At 42.0% G+C, this 16,877-nt stretch overlaps 1 protein-coding gene across 1 annotated transcript in view; it reads right to left on the bottom strand.

The window, feature by feature from the left end:
• LOC124622394 (prothoracicostatic peptide-like) overlaps window positions 1–16,877 on the bottom strand; it is a 618,742-nt gene that overhangs the window by 588,539 nt on the left and 13,326 nt on the right. The window lies entirely within an intron of this gene.

The raw sequence follows: 16,877 nt of genomic DNA, 5'->3' as shown, positions 1-16,877 counted from the left end.
CAGTTAAGTCCCATAGTGCTCAGAGCCATTTGAACCATTTTTGATTCTGATGACGCTTAGCTATTTTTTTAGAGAACTGAATTGTCTATGGTCTGAACCTCTAAAAGTCAAACAACTTTCAAAATATAGATTTTTATGCACGTTTCAATGTCCAAACAAAGTCGATTTTTGTTATTTTTTTTTTTCAAATAGCAGCCATTTTGTGAAAAATGACGTTTTTTCACTTTTCGGAGATACCGAGCATAGCTACACTCATACGCTTTAATAATATTTTGGTCTGGTCTGTTTCGAACCACCCAGTTACGTGAACCAGGCCCACCCGCCTACCGGTGCACGGCGTGTATAACGATCTTCGACGCCATTTGTTTAGTAACCCCTTAATATTCTCAGAAAAAAATGTATTGCAAGTAAAAAATTGAGTAAAAAATTGATGAATAAAAGGATATAAGCTTTCCAGAATGAGATTTTCACTCTGCAGCGGAGTGTGCGCTGATATGAAACTTCTTGGCAGATTAAAACTGTGTGCCGGACCGAAACCTTTGCCCGCGAAAGGCAAAGGTCCCGAGTTCGAGTCTCTGTCCGGCATTCAGTTTTAATCTGCTAGGAAGTTTGATATAAGCATTGTTTGACTTAACGTTAGATTTTACCTAAAAAAGAAAGATTGAAAATGACGTAAAAATCGGACCTCTAGACCAGAAAACCCCCTAAGACACACTACTCATGTTTAGGCATTTCCGTAAATCATTTCAGGTGAATGGTAGGATAGTTCCTTCAAAGTGCGCGGTCTACTTCCTTCTCTATTCTGCCCCAATACGAGCTTGTGCTTTCGTCTCTGATGACCCCGCCATAGACGGGACGTTAAACGCTACTCTTTCTGCCTTTCTGCATCCTTGCTCAACAAAGCCTCTAGGTCGACTAGAAGTTGAGCGACAACTTTTCTTCCAACCACCGGCATTCCAAATACTCCGCGAAAACCGTTAGCTCAATTATTTCCGCATTAGTTTTTGGTGCAAAGGTAAACACTTATTGCGATATATGACAGAGTACTGACACAGAAATAGCTGTGTAGATTACGATTGTAGTTTTGAGGAAATGGATGATACTGTGCAGCCCTGCATCGTAGATTATTCTCGCTGTAATGCAACGCCGACATGATTGATGCGACAGCGATATTCGATCGAAATATTCGTATAATTAAACTTCAATTTACGAGCATCGTAAAATATGCCTTATTTGATAAAATGGAGAAAAGTTGTGCCTTTAAGCATGGAAAACACTCCGATCGCATATGTTATTCATGTAACTTCCGGTAGAACGACAACCCAATTGTCCTTCGTGCAATTACCTCTTGTTCTCGGAAGACACAGAATTGTTAGACACCACCTCCTCGATAGACGCGCGGCAACGTACGGAGGGAAGGAAACAAGTGAAAAGAAGGCCTCACGCTGTTCTTTGTGAGTTTCCTGACCAAAGCCAATTTCCAGATGGCTGCTGTCTGTTCTGTTCTTGTGCCAGCTATTGAACGGGACTGCTAAATGACACGCGACGACTCTAATGAAACTTCTGAAAATATATTGACATTCCTTGTCGAGGGGTTATGTCAGACCTTTCTGACAGCTTTTACTGATGTTACTCCCTGAATCAATAATATCCTCCTTGACTACCGCCTGGTTCCGCGAGACAGTCATCGCTTTGCAGTATTCACACATAACTAATCTGCTGTGAGGATGCGGGATACTCATTCCCTCCATAATTTATTTCCGAAAAAAGAAATGTAGTATATATCTGTCTTCGCATTAACTTCCAGTGAGAAACTTCTCCTTCAAGGGTATGTGTATTTGTTACTACTAAAAACCAGTAACTCCCTCACACCAGAATCACAAAAGAATCGAACTCCGACGTATAAAACACCTCAAACAGTATAAAACAACTTCAAATATCTCCTAAGATTACAAGTTAGTTGAAGTGTTAAACACTGGACATTAAGCACGTAAAACCTTAATGGTCGCAGGCGGAAAATTCTAGTTTTTCTCGCATCCCAATTTGTGTAGCATCATACCTCCAGAACCATGTATCGTACAATGATATAATTTTGAAGGTACATTCAGTGGTATATGTGAAGACTGTATCCAAAATTTTTTGTGGTTTGGATAAGTAGTAAAGAAGTTATAACACAAAATATCACGCCAGGTGCTGAATATTTGCTGTATTTGTGTAGGGAGCGTCGGGAAGAATAAAATTTCGAAAAGATATGGTATTAAATGTGTTGGAAGTTTCTAAGGGGTCTCATTCTCAGACAGTGGATGAATGTAGTATGGATGATTTGCACCGTGTGACTTACGAAGCCTCAAGACATGTACATAGTTTGTGACTAATACATGACTCATTACGTTAAATCTGTAACATAAGTTTATACCGCTTAATGAGTAGGCTATGACCGCTTTTAAAAATTTTAAATTCGGTCAATATATTACGTGAAAAATTGCATAATCAAATTTTTGTTGCCCTTGGAAATCGCTACATAGGCAATCTGCAAGAGAGCCAGTGTGAGAATTTTAGCCAATTAGTAATACAAATTTGACGTCTAGTTGTTGGAAATTCACTTTTCCCATATCACCTGACACTGTTTAAACTATTTGCCACCACCTTTTTCTTTTCTTTCAGCTTTCTTGGACATTAAAAATCAAAATCAGACGAATGTCAGTAACGGATTTATTGCTGTTTAACAGTGATATCATGTGGGACGCAAACCTTATATTTATACTTGTAACTCTATTGCAATTTGACAATAGATGCACAATGAATAACTGCACCAACACAGTACATTTCTTATCAAATACTGGACTACTCATTTCACAAGTCAATAGGATAAGATGGGACAGGGTTTCGATTCCAGCATATTGAAAAGAACGGCATGTAATCTATATGTCACGTTTAAAATCGTTAACCTGGGTATGCAGACAAGGATTTGTTCTCTGTTAGTCTAGTAGTGGTTTAACCGCTTTGCAAGCTAGTTCGGTCATCTAATGTTAGCTGGTTAGCGATTTTGTACACACGTGGCCCAAATATGTTACTTAAGTTTCAGAATTATATATATATTGGCAGGTTGCTATTCTGAGACGAGACAATCCTCTCAGTTGCAACTGCAGTTTTTGTTATGTGCGCCGCTTTACCCTGCGAAAATGCAAGAACGTTATTGTGACTGCAGAAGTTGTGCATAAAAAATTTGCAAGTTCAAGTTTTACTGGAACAGTAAAAACTCCCCAGACTTTCTTTCTGAACGTGCAAAAATGAAGCCAACAGCGGTGAACAGTAGGCCGGGTTGGGTTGTTTCGGGGGAGGAGACCAAACAGCGAGGTCATCGGGCTCATCAGTTTAGGGAAGGATGGGGAAGGAAGTCGGTGGTGCCCTTTTCAATGGAACCATCTCGGCATTTGCCTGAAGAGATTTAGGGAAATCACGGAAAACCTAAATCAGTATGCGAAGACTCGGGTTCTCTAAGCTGGTCGTAGGTTGTGTTCCCACAATGAACAGTATAGAGACAGAAATGATGACACTTTCTGCAGGACCTGACCATCATTTTGCAGGACAATGCTGAAGCACGTACATTGCAAGCTGTTACTGATTTGTTTGACTGATGGGGCTGCTAAGTGCTATACCATTTGCTGCACTCCCCTGACTTAAGCCTTCGTGAGTTGAACTCGATTTTTAAACTGAAGGAAACACTTCATGGCATTCTCTTCAGAACTGCTACAAATTCGTCAGGCAATAGACTACGCCGCTCGAACTGGCACCGCTAAGAGTGTCCTACGACTTCCACATCGCTGGCAGATGGTTATACACAATACTGGTGACTATTTTGAAGGTCAGTAGCACTTTGAAACGCTTATCAATTTTGTACGAGCTGTAAATAAATAGTTGCCACTATTAAAGTTCCAACCATTGTATATGTATCACTGCTCTTGACATTGCCGGGACTGGATAAGACTAAGAAAAAAATATAAACAGCACTCACGTATTAGACCTTGGGCCTCTCCCAACTGCCGGACAGGTGCCTACAAGGAGTGATCTATAGTCGATCTATAGTCATATCCTTGAAGGAGAAGTTCCTCGCTGGAAGTGACATGTGATCAGCATGCCTCCAACGCCTCCAGCTGTTATTGCCAGTGTATGAATCGTGACGATACCGCTGCTTTTCTATTCAAGGAGCTTCTCATTTTCTTTCACGAGCTTGAGTCAATGCCGTTCCAGATTTCCCTACTTTGTAAAATTCCGAGGAGCTACTGCGACTCGAACCCGGATCTTTCCGTAACGAAAACAGCGACGCTAAATAGTAAGCTGCATCGGTGGTATGAAATATAAATGTAACACAGATCGCACGAAAAACACAGTTCACGTCGCCAAGCAAATGATGGAGAGAAAAACTACGTGCGGATCTCTGTGACATTTAATTTAAATGTATTCTTCTCACGTTTGCATCACAGATAAAGTCCGCTGCTTACTCGATTTATCTTCATCATGGATTTTCTATATAATCTCGCCCCGACTCCCACCATCAACTATCCTCAATGAAATACAAAGACAAAGAGACAACTTCCGTTCCAAATACAAAATGACATAAGTTTTGCTATATCATATGCCAGCTGTATCTTCGCTGATGGCTAATATCCAGTTGCACTCATTCGGTGATAATTTAAAGAGGTACCTAAGGCTCTGGTGGTACCCACTGTTGAGTAAATCTAAAATATTTCAGCTCTTAGCAAAACATATCTTTGAATTAACTACAAGGGGCGACGAAGAAATTTCCGTTTGAGGGCGTTGCTACGACGTATATGAGACGTAGCTCGACTTTGATGCGGGAACATCAGCACCGACATGTAGACAAGGGTTTCGTGTTTTTCTTTCCGACGTGCATGCGATAAATGCAGAAACCTGAGCTATGGTGACATTATTACCAAATGCGTCCAAACGGGACCAGCGTGCTGTTATTCTTTTCTTGGCTGCCGAATCAGACACACCGGTAGATACACGTCGCCAGAGATATCGCGGCGCCAATTAAAGCAAAATGTTCGACAAAAATGCGATGAGGTGTGCAACTATTTCATGATAACGCACGCCCCCGTATCGGAAATATCTTAAAGCAGAAGCTAACGCCAACTTAAGTGAGAAATCTGAAGAACGTGCCCTCTGGTCCTCATCTCTCCCCATTTCCCCATCTCTCCCATCGGTCCCATAAAAATGTACTTGAAAGGTCGACGATTCCTGTCCGACAAGGATATGCTTCAGACTGTTATGGACTTCTTCACGCAACAGGACACGGTGTTCTACGAAACGGGTACCTTCAACCTGAGGCGTCTGTGGCATGATTGCGTCAGCGCTCACAGAGATTTTGCCTGATTGGGATGCCGATTCTGGACTGTACGATCTTCTAACGGAAACTTTTGTTCACCCCTAACACATTACTGTACTTCACTATCGGACAGTTTCAGTAACGGACATTCGGCCCCCACTATTTGCTCAAGATGATATAAGTTCTAGAATATTCCTATCAAGGAAGTGTATAATAACTATTAAGTAAAAATGTGAGTGTAATGCACTGTACCATAGATATGAACCTCTGAACTTCCAACCTCTCAACATACAGCCTTGAGCAATTAGTTAGAAAACCAACTCGAGATGGGAACATATTAGATATCTTGGCGACAAACATTCCTGATCTTTTTGAGGAAATTAATCTAGAAGAAGGTATTAGTGATCATAACGTCGTTGTAGCTTTTATGGCAGCGGAAGTTGCAAAAAAACCAAACAAATAGTGCAGAGTTTTCTTGTTTCGGAAAGCAAATAAAAGTTTCATTAATGATTCAGCTCCAATCATTCACCGTGGGACACAAACATATCCAGCATCTTTGGTCGGAATTCAAAGATATTGTCCACCACATGCTAGAGAAGTATGTACCTAGCAAAAATACAGAAGAGGGAAAGGATCCACCTTGGTACAACAAACATATTAGGAAGTTGCTGAGAAAGCAGAGAATTTCGCACAGTCGTTTTCAACGTAGCCACTGCCCCGTTCACAAACAGAAATTATGCGAAATGAAAGCAGCTGTCAAAAGGTCAATGAGAGATTCTTTTAACGAATTTCAAAGCAATATTTTATCTGCAGATTCTAAAAATAGCCCCAAAACATTTTGGTCGTACGTAAAATCTATGAACGCAACAACTAATTCAACACCTTCCCTTGTTGACAGTACGGGTAATGTAACGGACGATGATAAACAGAAGGCCGACATTCTAAACCTAGGTTTCAAACACTCGTTTACGGTAGAAAACTGCAGCACCATTCCCCCTTTCAATTATCGAACAAACGCAAGAATGACTCACACAGCGTTTAGTGTATCAGGGATTGTAAAACAGTTAAGATCCTTAGGCGCCAGGAAGGCATATGGCTCAGACGGTATCCCCGTAAGATTATATGTTGACTACGCTACAAATATAGCATCCATCATCTATCAGAGATCATTGGTACAGCGGAAAGTTCCAATGGACTGGACAGGAAGAAGGCCCAGGTCATAGCAATCTATAAAAAGGTTAGAAAATCGGATGCACATAATTACCGGCCAATTTCACTGACATCGATTTGTTGTAGAATCATGGAACATATTTTGTTCAGACATAACGATCTCTCTAGACTCTGAGAAGTTCATCTGCAGAAACCAGCACCGTTTTAAGAAACAGCGGTCATGCGAGACACAGCTGGCCCCATGGTCTTTGTGCATGATATACAACAGGCTCTATATACCGGCTCCCAGGTTGATGCCATATTTCTCGACTTTCGAAAGGCGTTCGACTCAGTTCCGCACTGTCGCTTGCTACAAAAAGTGCGCGCTTGCGGTATATCCGATGACATATGCGGCTGGATAGAAAGTTTTCTAACAGACAGAGAGCAGTATGTCGTCCTAAATGGGGTGACTTCAACAGAAACAAGCGTAACTTCAAGTGTGCCCCAGGGTGTGTAAGAGGTCCTCTGCTTTTTACGATTTACATAAACGATCTGGTTGATAGTATTGACAGCGGCATTAGACTGTTTACCGATGATGCTGTAGTCTACAGGAAAGTAGTATCACACGAATATTATGAACGAATCAATGAGGATTCGCAGAAAATAAATGCGTGGTGTAATGACTGGCAGTTATCTCTCAATATTAATAAGTGTAACCTACTGGGTATACCAAGACGAAAATTCCCATTAATGTACGAGTACAAAATAAGTAACGGGTAAGGCGAACTCTAGATTGCGGTTTATTGGTAGAATCCTGAAGGGATACAGTCCTTCAACAAAGGAAATTGCTTACAGTACGTTAGTTCGTCCTGTATTAGATATTGTTCGTCGGGTATGGGACCCTTACCGGTTGGGTCTGATTTAAGTCATTGAGAAGGTCCAAAGAAGAGCGGCAAGGTTCGTGACTGGTACGTTTAGCCATCGTGAGTACGTTACAAATCTCCTGGAAAGTTTGAAGTGGGACACACTTGCAGATAGACGACGAGCTAAACGGAAGGGGCTGCTCACTAAATTCCGAAATCCGATCTTCGCCGAGGATGCAGGGCATATGTTATTACCACCAACTTTCAAATTGCGCAATGATCACCATTCAAAGATAGAGGAGGGGGGGGGGGGAATATGACTATGGCGCAAAATGTGCCCTTCGTTACACACCGCTTGGTGGCTAGCGGAGTATATATGTAGATGTAGATGTAAATCCAAATTACAATTCCATGGAGAATAGCCATTTCTAAAGTAAACTTTAAGGTTCATCAAATAGTTGGTACTTTTTGGATCATCTGTAGCCCGGGTTCACCTTTCCGTGGCATTGCCTGCCAGACCTGCAGTCTCTGGAAGCGAATGTTTTCTCTTCCCTCTGGTTTTTGTTGTCAAGTAATAGCCTGGATATCATAATCTAATATCCTCTAGTAGTTGATTTTTCTGGGTCAAAAGTGAAGCTAGTTTTCTCATTACAACCATTCACACTTACGACTTAAGCAAGTTCTTTATTTCAATTGGGTTAGCCTATTAACTCTTATTATATCAAGATTGCTTTCGTCAGTTTTTGATGTTCATGGTAATGTTTACGCATATGATGTACAAGTTGTCAGATTCTTTAACTGAAGCCGTGCAAAGTGGATATCAAAATTCCGAATTTCCTCTAAGAGTTTTTAGAAAAGGATTCACAAAAAACTAAAATCGGCTACTGCAGTATATTTACAAACTAGAACACCTTCTACTGTCAGTAAGAGAATGCAATATCTTCGTATATGCGTCCACTTGGGGTTCGGAAGCTCCATTTATTAGTCATGATCCTTACCGCTGTTGTTGGTATAATGATTCGTTTGCAGGCTATGAGTCGCTATTAATCGTTTATCAGCCATGAGAAAGAGTTCTGCGTGGTGTATTTATTTTTTTAAGAATGCTCTCACCAATTTTGTGGAGTGGTTTACTACCGCAATGAAATCTCACGTCAGTGGAGTCATACTGACAACGAAGTCGTGGTTGTAGCACTACAGTACTGGAAATATAGATTTCGCGAATCTCGCACAGTGCATAGAAACTACGTTCAGTTTCGTGACAAGGACAGTGTGGATTGCTCTGCTGCTTGCTGCCCCAGACGCCCTCTCCACGGTACGGCGACGTCCCCTAAGCAATATGGCCGCCGCACCCTAGAACGTGACTGTGCAGTGACGTCACCGACTCACTTGGGAGAGACGCGCAGGTCAGTCTGGTTCTGTCCCACACTGCCAGCAATAATTAAATTAGCTTCGACAGCAGACCTGTTGTCTCCGAGACAGCGTTGCAGCGGCTGCATCTCTTCGTGCAGACGGTTACGCAATTTTGAGAGTAGTTAAATACGAGCCATATGTCTCACTATTTCCCGCAAGACGCGATACACAAAACACACACAGGTGGAGGAGGGGGAATTACGTAACAGTTAGAGAAGACTAAATAAATTTGGATGACATTGAAGTCAGTTTTCACCATAGGAAAAGCGCACAATTCACAAATTCATTATCTTGCGCAATACTAAATGTGCAAAAAATTAAACGCTCTTGGCGGAACAGTTATACCAGATATCGACTCGATTATGGTCATTCGATCGCAAACATAATTCTACGTCGTTGATGCAGCGATTATTAATTTTCAACAAAAAAATGTCATACGCTGAATCGAAAATTTATTTACCATTGCCACAGTAACAATTCCTCTTGGGCAGCTTCGTTGAAATTTAAATAGAAAAGTCACCTAAAATTGAGCACAGAGATGTCAATTGACACTCCTCCTCCTCCACTCACACACACGATTATTGTTTTTTCACTCTGAGTGGATTTTGTAATGCGTTTCTTAATATAGTTAGTAAGATATAGTTACTAAGACAATAAAAAACGATCTATTTGTCCTGCTCTTTGCCCTAAAATAAAATCGAGCTTTGGTGGCGCGATACTAATCCTAGCGACATTCTCTCGCTTTACTGCAAACATGGACTGAAGTCTGGGAAGTGTTCTTAGCAATGGTTCGATTCTGACCTATGTTCACATTATAGCATCTTCGCTTCAATCGATGACTGTACCGAAAATGGTAAGTAGTCCATGTTGGTTGCTCCTATTATTCTGTTCCCTGTTGCATGCCATTCAGCCGTCTCAACGGCAAACAGCCAGACAATAGCTAGCTTCAAATTCCCGTTGAGACGCGGAAACTTTGGCGAGAAGTCTAATTGTAAAAGCAACGAAAGGAATAATGGCGTTCAGCGTAGCATCAGAGACGGAGCACAAGCTCGGATTAAGGGAGCGTCGGAAAGGAAATTGGCCGAGGGCGTTGGAAAGAACCAACCCGGCACTTACATGAAGCGACTCAGAAAAATCATGGAAAGCCTAAATCAGGATGGCAGAGCTGGAATCTGATCCGACGTCCTCCAGAACGAGAGGCCAGTGCGTGCTGACCACGCCGCCGTGTCTAAGTGTGAGAGCCTGTAGAAAGAACAGCGGTATCAAATTTCGCGGACTGACAAACGTGCCCCAACTTGTATCTATACATCGACATCCATGGCACACATGAATCGAACTTAGGCGCACTCCCAAGCAGCCAAATGATACTACCACAAAATAACTGCTTATGAAATGACCATATAAGCTTAGTCGTAGATTAAGCGGCTAAAAGACCTCGGTTCATTGAAAGAATACTAGTGAAACGCAGTAGGTTTACAAAGGAGAATGCTCAAAATGTGTGTGAATTTCTGAGGGACCAAACTGCTGCGGTCATCTGTCCCTAGACTTACACACCATTTAAACTAACTTAAACTAACTTATACCATGAGAAACACATACACCCATACCCAAGGGAGGACTAGAACCTCCGGCGGCAGAGGTACAAAGGAGATTTCTTACAAAACACTCGTCTAGCCATCCTAAATTATCACTCAAGTGAGTGAGACCCGCAGCAAATACGACTAACTGGGAATATTGAATGTATTCAGAGAATTACAGGATGAATGGTCACAGGATTGTTTAACCCAAGAGGGAGTGTCACGGAGATGCTGGAATGCTGAACTGGGAGACAGTTGTCAAGATAGACGCAAACTGTCCCGAGGAAGCCAACTTACAAAGCTCCCAGAACCAGATGTAAGTGATGACTGTAGAAATACGCTGCAGTCCTCTACAAATCACTCCCGTGGGGATCAGACTAATTGTAGCGCCCACAGAGCCGTTTAAACAATCCTTCTTCCCGCACTCCGTACGTGAACGGAACAGCAAAAAGTCCTAATCCAGTGGGAAGTATTCTCTACACTTACTTTATAGTGATTCGAATAAAACTGATGTAGATGTAGAATAGACCGAAAAATTGCCAGTGTCTAATAAGTGGGACTACACATCTAATAATTTACTTCTGCAAGTTGTAAGTAAGACAGAAACCGAGTTTGACTCCTCTACGGCATAGCCAGATCCACATTTACGATGAGAACATGGCAGGTACCATAAACCTATTCCCCAGAAACTTCGTTCCATGCATCAGGAGGCAAAATAAACGAACATGTATCTTGAAAAATTCAAAAATTCTCGACGGTTTCTGAGAAACGATGGTCAAAGTTTTCGACGTAAATTACACGCTTTTTAGCGCGGCAAACCCTCAGCCGATATGTTGGCACGGTGGCTAGCGTTGAGGTCTCTCACTTTTGCGCCCCGTGTGCGAAAACCGATTATTGTTTTTACTTTTTTTTTCATTCGTCTACCAGTGTCCGTAGAAGGTTACTACACAAACATTTATTGTCAAGTTATGTGACACAAGGGCTTATATTACTTTTAAAATTACAACTGTGATTCACAACAAATGGAAATGGAAATGAGCGTTTGGCGTAATTGGCCGGGAGGCCCCTTGCGGGGCAGGTCCGCCCACCTTGGTGCAGGTCTTATCACATTCGACGCCATATTGGGCGACCTGCACTCCGGATGGGGATTGAAATGATGATGAACACAACACAACACCCAGTCCCTACGCGGAGAAAGGATCTCCGACGCAGCCGGGAATCGAACCCGGACCCGTGGGACGGCAATCCGTCACGCTAACCACTCAGCTTTTTTTTTTTTTTTTCCTTGATCTAATTTTTTTTCTATATTGTTCGTTGAATGTGTTCGTGGCAGACGTCCGATAACACCCGTACGGATTGTTCTTTGATCCGTTCACTCAGTTTTTTTATTACAGAGGATAGCTAACTCCTCTGACCGAACACGCTGAGCTACCGTGCCGGCTATTTTATTTTTATGTTTATTCTCCAGGAAGATTTGGTGCACTCTCTTGGATGATACCGATCTTAAAATCATTTGAAGCATAGAAATTCCGAACACCTTGAGCATCGCGCGAAGGCAAATTTGCCACAGTGACATTCCTCTGTGTGAATCTCACCCGGGAAAGAAAGAGTGTACACGTTGGAAATGATTTCGCGGCAAACCACGCATAACGGATCACTTTATCGTAATTGGCGCTTGCAGTTGATTATGAATCAAGATACATTACAGGAGTTTCACTGAAAATGGTCGCAAACTATTTTCTCATTCATTTACTTTTTTTACTTTCTTTCCTTTTTTAAATTCATTAACGAGAAATTCAATTAGCATACGAATAACGACAACGATATTTCATTGTACGTAGTACTGTAGTAATCTTTTACGGACCTGGGTAGATAAATAGAGATAAAAAATAAAAATATGTTTACGAACACGAGCCACAGAAGTGTGAATCCGCCACGCTAGTTACTGTGCTTCGGGTGAAGTGCGAGCGTCGTTTAATAAGTAATGCCGCACATTTTTTAAATAGCCTTTAACTTACGTAGACAAACGTCCTTGTTGGTGATCCACATTTGATGTTTGTTCTCTGTGCCGGTGAAGTTAGGTACTGTTCTGGCAGATAGCAGCGCCGTAGTACAGCATCAAAATGGCGGCTACATACGACTCACGTCATAAGTAGCGTACTGTTTTTGAATTCTTGAGTACAGAGAGCGGCTCAAGTGGCCCTGAGCACTATGGGACTTAACATCTGTGGTCATCAGTCCCCTAGAACTTAGAACTACTTAAACCTAACTAACCTAAGGACATCACGCACATCGATGCCCGAGACAGGATTCGAACCTGCGACCCTAGCGGTCACGCGGTTCCAAACTGAAGCGCCTAGAACCGCACGGCCACACTGGCCGGCCGAGTACAGAGAAAGAAATCGTGGTGAACATCCATAAACATTTGTGTGCAGTGTATGGCGATGCTACTGCTGATAGGAGTACAACCGGGCAATGAGTAAAAGAAGTTATAGCCTCAGGAAATGCAGAAACAGAACTCCATGATCAGTCACGCTCGGGACGTCCTGTCACAGCCTCTGCTCCAGACATGCTGAATCGTGCGGATGCCATTATTCGTGCCTACCGGCGCATCATAACTCGCCATTTGGCTCTACAGTTGTCGGTCAGCATTGGAATTGAGTCTGCAATGATCCAGACTCTCGGATATTCAAAGAGGTGTTCACGAAGGGTTCCACTAATGCTCATAGCGGACCACAAGATTCAAAGATAGGTCATTCATTTGAATTTTTGGAGCTTAAAGATACTTAAAGACACTTTGAAGATGACGAGAGTGTCAGTCATGTAGTGGAAACATGGCTACGCCTACAGGACAAGAGCTTTTACAAACACAGAAAACATGCTCTTCCACAACGTTGGCGTACGGCCGTAGAACGTGATGGAGACTACGTAGAAAAATAGGACGTGGGCAAGATATGTTGATGTATATTGTCACCAAATTCTGACTCTTAACAATAAATGTGTTCTGAGAAAAAAAATGTGGGGCATTACTTATTGAACGACCCTCGTATTTGCTCGCTAAATGGCACACAAAGTTCCTCGAGAACTTCAGCCATCGTTTTCTCTGTAACGATGGAGTATCTACGGATAAATTTAGAAATGTGTTCGCACATTTCGACTCCTCCTCCACTGAGCGGCTTTTCTGAGAAATCGGCTTATGGCACTTGTCGTGTTCTCCTCATTAGATTTTACAGACACCTATAATCCTCCAGAATCTTCAGCAGCTACTTATACTTGCAACCATTCCATTATGTGGAAACAACAACTCGGAAGAACGCCCAGAAGGACTCTGTTATTCACTCCATTATTGTTGAAGCCTAGAGGTGTACTTAATTTTATCGACAATAGTGAATCAAACCAATAAACCAATTTTTCTATCACTTGGCACTCTTAAGATCACTTTAGGCCCGCAAGACGACCGGGACAACAACTTTCATCCCTCGCCTTTCCCGCTGTAGAGACTTGGAAACTAGCGACCAGCGCAGTTCCGCTAAGCTTGCCCCAGGTCTACAACTCGCCTCTAAGTCCCGCGTGATCTCCTCTAGCCCACGGCTCTCTGGTGAGCGCGCGACGCGAGATGCCGCGAGTCCCTCACCACCCATCCGATCCACCCACGCTCATCTGAGTCTTCGGCAAGACTGGCTTCCAGTAACGAGCATCGTTATCCCTCCCAAACTCCGAAGTTACCGGAATACGGCGAGTAAATTGTTCCCGTAGTTGTGACACCCATAATTATTGCTGCTGCTTGGACACGAGCAATTGGTTTTCTTCGAAACGCTACTGTACCGCCGCGCTCCTCTGCGGTTGAAAAGTGAGCAAGTTGATTCTCACTTTCGGTAAGTTCGCCGGACAGTAACGTCCATGTTGATCCCGCAAACTTTCGGCCAGCGACGTTTCGCTACTCCATTCCACCTCCGCGTAGACAGGCTAGTCAGGATTGTAAGTAGTCAGTGTATTGCGAGTAAGAAGTTGATATAATGTCAGTTTATAGACTCTGTTTCCATAAATGTCTCTTCGATAGCGTTCATAGATGCAAGATGCAAGTGTAGGAGGAGAACATTTAACTGTTTTGTGATACTAAGTTCTTTAATTTATATTATCGGTGCGCAGTGTGCAATCAGACCATAATCGTAAAAAGGATGAGTCTGGTACATTAATCCGTCACAGAATCAGTAATATTATGAAGAGAAAGGCTGAGGAAACTTTGTGTGAGCTCCCCTCCAAACTTACATGCTCCGAGTTAGTTAATGGTGTTACTGACGCGCTCACAACTTAGGATTTGTGTCGATTACGCTAACATCCGACGTTGCCCAATAACTTACTAGAACTACATGGAGCACTGATGAGTGATGTTTTCCGCACATACGGGGGAGAAAATATTTTATTTGTGAACTACTCTGAAAAGAGTATTCTGAGTTTCTCACGACAAAACAGTTTGAAGTGGCCATGCGGTTCTAGGCGCTACAGTTTAGAACCGAGCGACCGCTACGGTGGCAGGTTCGAATCCTGCCTCGGGGATGGATGTGTGTGATGTCCTTAGGTTAGGTAGGTTTAATTAGTTCTAAGTTCTAGGCGACTGATGACCTCAGAAGTTAAGCCGTACAGTGCTCAGAGCCATTTGAACCATTTTTTTTCCTTGAAGAGTGGAGAGATCTTTTTATATACGGGCGCTTCAAGAGTTGTCCTAAGCTGTTGTACCAATTATTTATAATTCACGGGAAAATGAAGAAAACACTGTTTCCCATTTTATTCTAAAAAAGAAAGAGAGAAAGTGAAAGAAACATATGCGGACGCTTTGTCCTTAATTGAAAATAACACCTATCTGGACACGATATAAGTTGGCTTTGATACGGCAATTCACCAGGCAGTTGATTACGTCTGGTCCCGTGGTCCCAAACCATGGTGGACAAATATTCAGTCGTTGGGGTTACACAGGCCAACGAAAAAAATTTATTGAGAAACTTTTTTTTACTTTGATAGCTGATCTTTATAGATTTTTATGAGCTGAATCGAAATCTAGCCTTAGTTTTTTTGTATTATCCATAGTTTTCGAGCAATATACTTTTTACTATATAGTGTAAAAATCCTATGCTCTACGGTCAACGGGAAAATTAGTGAAACGCTTTGTTACAACAGTAAGCTACTTAAAACAATGATATATGTTAGTAGAGGTTTCACTTGTCAGCTGGAATTGGTTTGTTAGAGGTTTCACTTGTCAGCTGTAATTGGTTTGTATTTTCTTTCTCTCTTTTCTTTGAAGCTTTTCGTGTAGCTTTTTCTACGGTGAGTCGCTTGCTGAACTACTCGGTGAAGTGACCAACAGTAGTCCCCATCATGTTGGCGTTCCAGCGGTCTGGGTAGCGTTTTTTCCATCACTTTAATGTCCTGGTGGAAACGTTCTCCTTACTCCTCACTATCATCTCCCATATTGTCCGCGAAGTAATCAAGGGTACTGATAAAAGTGAACTTTCAGGCTCATAAACATCCTAAAGTTTTTAACTTCTTTAACATTATAGCTATAGTAGAAACATATTCTGGGTCTTTTTCATGTCCTAAGAACTTTGTAACGACTTACTTGAATAAAACTCTTGCTTCTTTCTCATTTAAGGTCATTGTGGATTCAACGTTAACATCAAACGTCAATTTTCTTATGTCAGGTCCGACAAAGACGCCTTCTTTTAGTTTAGCTTCTGAAAGGTGTGGAAACTTTTGGCAGAGATACTTAAAACATGGTCCATCTCTAGGCAAAGCCTTTACCAACTGTTTCATTAGCCTAACTTTATATGTAGTGGTGGTAGGGGTATATTTTTTGGATCTACAAGGTTTTTGCGTAGAATGTTCTTCTCACCAGATTTTAAAGACTCCCTCAGAGGCCAGTTCTTTCTGCACCAGTGTTGATCCCTAGCCCTACTGTCCCATTCACACAAGAAACATGGAAATTTGGTAAAGCCACCTTGCTGACCAACGAGCATGCTTGTTACTTTTAGATCGCTACATATCATCCAATCATGAGCAGAATAGCCTATTGTATTTTGCAGTATTTCTAGGTTTTCATAGCTTTCTTTCATATGTACAGAATATCCAGCAGGTATAGATGCATACATGTTACCATTATGTAATAAAACAGCCTTTAAACTAGTTTTGGATGAATCAATAAACAGCCTCCAGTCTTCCTTTTTGTGTTCAATACCAAACTCATTCATCAGACCGGGAATGTCTGAGCAGTACACTAAATTACCTTTTTTCTATACATCTATATGCTGGTTCCAACTGCCAATAAGTTCTTTTCTTTTAATCTAGAGCCAAGCAATTCAGCGTTTTCTTTCCTTAAGCCCAGATCCCTAACCAAATCCTTAAGCTCGGTCTGCGTAAACAATTTGGGCTCCATCCTTTCTGCATTACAATAGAATTCATCATCTGGTTCATCTACATCACGTTGTACGCCAGAAAATACTTCTGTTGGAATAGAATTTAAATTATCTGGTGGTT

The sequence above is a fragment of the Schistocerca americana genome, chromosome 7, assembly GCF_021461395.2.
Source record: "Schistocerca americana isolate TAMUIC-IGC-003095 chromosome 7, iqSchAmer2.1, whole genome shotgun sequence".
In the NCBI taxonomy this organism is placed as follows: Eukaryota; Metazoa; Arthropoda; class Insecta; order Orthoptera; family Acrididae; genus Schistocerca; species Schistocerca americana.
The sequence above is the reverse complement of the archived record's forward strand: the minus strand, read 5'-3'. Positions and strand labels throughout refer to the sequence as shown.